At 34.4% G+C, this 2872-nt stretch overlaps 1 long non-coding RNA gene across 1 annotated transcript; it reads left to right on the top strand.

Moving 5' to 3' along the window:
- The first annotated feature begins 271 nt into the window (after window positions 1–271).
- On the top strand, window positions 272–1537 carry LOC140006208 (uncharacterized). The gene is made up of 2 exons (XR_011813840.1): window positions 272–304; window positions 1503–1537. It is a non-coding gene; the product is annotated as an uncharacterized lncRNA (long non-coding RNA).
- Window positions 1538–2872: the final 1335 nt, after the last annotated feature.

Here is a 2872-nt window from a genome sequence, read left to right as displayed (position 1 = left end):
TTGTAGCCTTTGCTAATTTTGTTGCATACTGCTAGGACCAAGAGAGGTTGACTGAACATGAAATGTGAGTTAAGTGTTCCCGAACATTTCGGGATTGTTATGATGTTAGTGTTTCTTCTTCTTGCTCTCAAATTAAATGGTGACATGCGCATATTTCTTAGCCTTTGGTTTCTATTTTTCAAAATTTCTTCTTTTCTATTCTTTTATGAATTTATTTTTGTTAATAATGTATTTTTCTGGTTTTGCATGTGCAAATGATGAAGATTTTGTCTGCTCAATACTCCTATTAAGTTTCTTCTTCCAGGTGAAATAGATTTTAATATTTCAAGAAGATAAAGTTCTCAATTCTTGTGATTTAATGATAATTAGCTCTTGCCTTCTAGGCTGCCTACAAGTTTATGTTATTGGATTTATTTCCTATATTGAAAAAGCAGTAAATTTTTTGCTTCTTTCATGGATGTATGCTTACTGTTGTTTTGAGTACGTGATGGAATTTTAATATTTTTTTGTTGTGTCCTATCTGCTATAATTCAGATAAAAGATCGTGTCCTTAATTTTATGTTTCTCAAATATGAATGGAATCTTTCGGATTTGAGTTTGGACTAGAGGCTGGCCTTTTTTTAATCAAACTGGATTTTTTTGCTGGTTTTAGTAAAATTTTCTTTATTATTTTCCTTTTGTTTCAATACATATTGCTAAAATCTAATTGGAGTTCAAATTCTCCTTTAGAATTTTCACTCCAGAAAATTACATATAGTTTATTTGATGATACTATTAACATGTTTACAATTACTAGAATGTCATTGAACTGTGTATTTTCAACTTGAAACTACAGCATTCCTGTTGGCCCAGCTTGTTCCTCTTTTTCCTCTCCCCTTTCCCGCCCCCAATAAAAAATTCCCCTGCACGCCTCTTTTATTTTGTGATATGCTATAAGAAGTCTAGTTCCGGATCATATTCCTAGACAAAATATTATTGAAGGTAGTGGGGCTTTAGGTGTTGATTCTTTGTCTTTGTGTATAAGTAGGTCTTGGTGTGTGTTCTTCCCTTTCTAATGCTTGCACGGTAATTTGGATTTCTCAGTCAGATTTGTTGGTGATAAAGTAAATTATTACCTGCGTCGTATAGATGATCATTGTTTTCTGTTTTCTATATCCTTCACCTACATTGGTATTTTGGTTCGTACATGGCTGAATGGTTGAGGTTGTCAAACTTTTATACGATTAGTTTCTATTAAATGAAAGTTTTTTTTATTGACAAAAGATGCGAAAGTACTAATGCTCTTAGTCACTGAAGTCACTATGCAGTCTCTCATAGCAAACAGGGAAGATTTTATTTGATGAATATATGGAGCTGAAGCCTTTTGGTAGAAGAAAACTTTTTAAATTTGTGAGGGATGCTTTGAAATTCAAAGCAATTAGAATACATTTATTTTAGTCTTTTGCTGTTTTTTTGAGATGCATTATTGATTATTCGTTTGTATTTTTATAATTGTCTTTTAGGATCCCCTTGTATTCTAGCTGTATTCTTTTTCTCCTCTGGTTAGCTATGGAGTTATGGCTATACTCTACCCACTTGTAAGTTGCAGCTACTCTTCTCACTATTTCTTGATCAATATGTCTTCCTATCGGTGCAATTACAAGCAGTATTTTATTAACAGTTTCTTTTTTCTCCTTTTTGTTTGGGTACTTTCTTTTCATTGATGTTTTACCTTGTCATCAAGAGATTTTTATTTTTACTGCCTGGTGTTGAAATTGAAACTATATAGTTTTGGGGGAAAATGATATTAGTGCTTAAATATATATATATATATATGAAAATTGAGAAAGATTGGTCAATTCATCATGCATATTTTGTTCCAAACACACCTGTGATTTTCCATATTTCTAACAAAGCTGAAGACCAACTAAAAGTCTAAAAGAGCACACGCCTCCGCTTGTAAAGAATTTGTCTTGCCAAAGAAATCTGAAAATGCACCGAATTCAATCCTTACAGTTCCTTCTCCACTACCATGGTTCGCTATCACGGGTCACGGTCACATCGCGGTCTCGATTATTCCACATCCGTTGTAGCATATTGGTTGAATATCGGGTGATACACACATTATAGCACATGAAAGTTTCCAAAATTTTTTAAAAAATTACTAAAATTAGAAAAATACCAAAAAAGGCATAATTTAAAAAATATCTGAGTTGACTAGAATATATCAACCGGTGTCAAGCATCACAAATTCAAATCGGCCAATAACGACCGAGTCAGAGCGAGTCATCATGGATATAGTAATATCCACAATTCGGGGATCGGTATGGTATCTGTCTCCTCCGTTCTGGTTACGACTAGGCCGATATGTACATTGTTCGAAGACTCGGCCGAGTCGTCTCCGTCTCGGCCTAGTACGAGACGAGACCGCGACAAAACGTTTCCGAGATACGTGACGGGCCGAGACGTCACCGTGAAGGGTTGAAATAGCCGAATCACACCGATGCATTGGTTAATCCAAATGGCATTACTAAGAATTCATAATTCCCATACCTTGTCTTAAATACACTCTTAGGAATATCCCCTTCTTTGATTTTCAATTGATGATATTCAGACCTCAAATCAATTTTAGAAAATACCTTAGCACCTTTCAGTTGATCAAATAAATCGTCAATTCTTGGGAGTGGGTACTTATTTTTTACCGTGATTTTATTTAATTCTCGATAATCTATATACAGTCTCATTCTCCCATATTTCTTTTTAACAAAAAGCACAGGTACTCCCCAAGGTGACACACTCGGCCGAATAAATTTCTTATCAAGTAATTACTGAGGTTGGTCTTTTAACTCTTTTAATTCTGTTGGGGCCATTCAATAGGGCGGCTTAGAAATGG

This window comes from Coffea arabica, chromosome 5e (genome assembly GCF_036785885.1).
Source record: "Coffea arabica cultivar ET-39 chromosome 5e, Coffea Arabica ET-39 HiFi, whole genome shotgun sequence".
NCBI classification, from domain to species: domain Eukaryota; kingdom Viridiplantae; phylum Streptophyta; class Magnoliopsida; order Gentianales; family Rubiaceae; genus Coffea; species Coffea arabica.
Note: the sequence above shows the minus strand (reverse complement) of the source record. Positions and strands in the feature narration are given on the sequence as shown.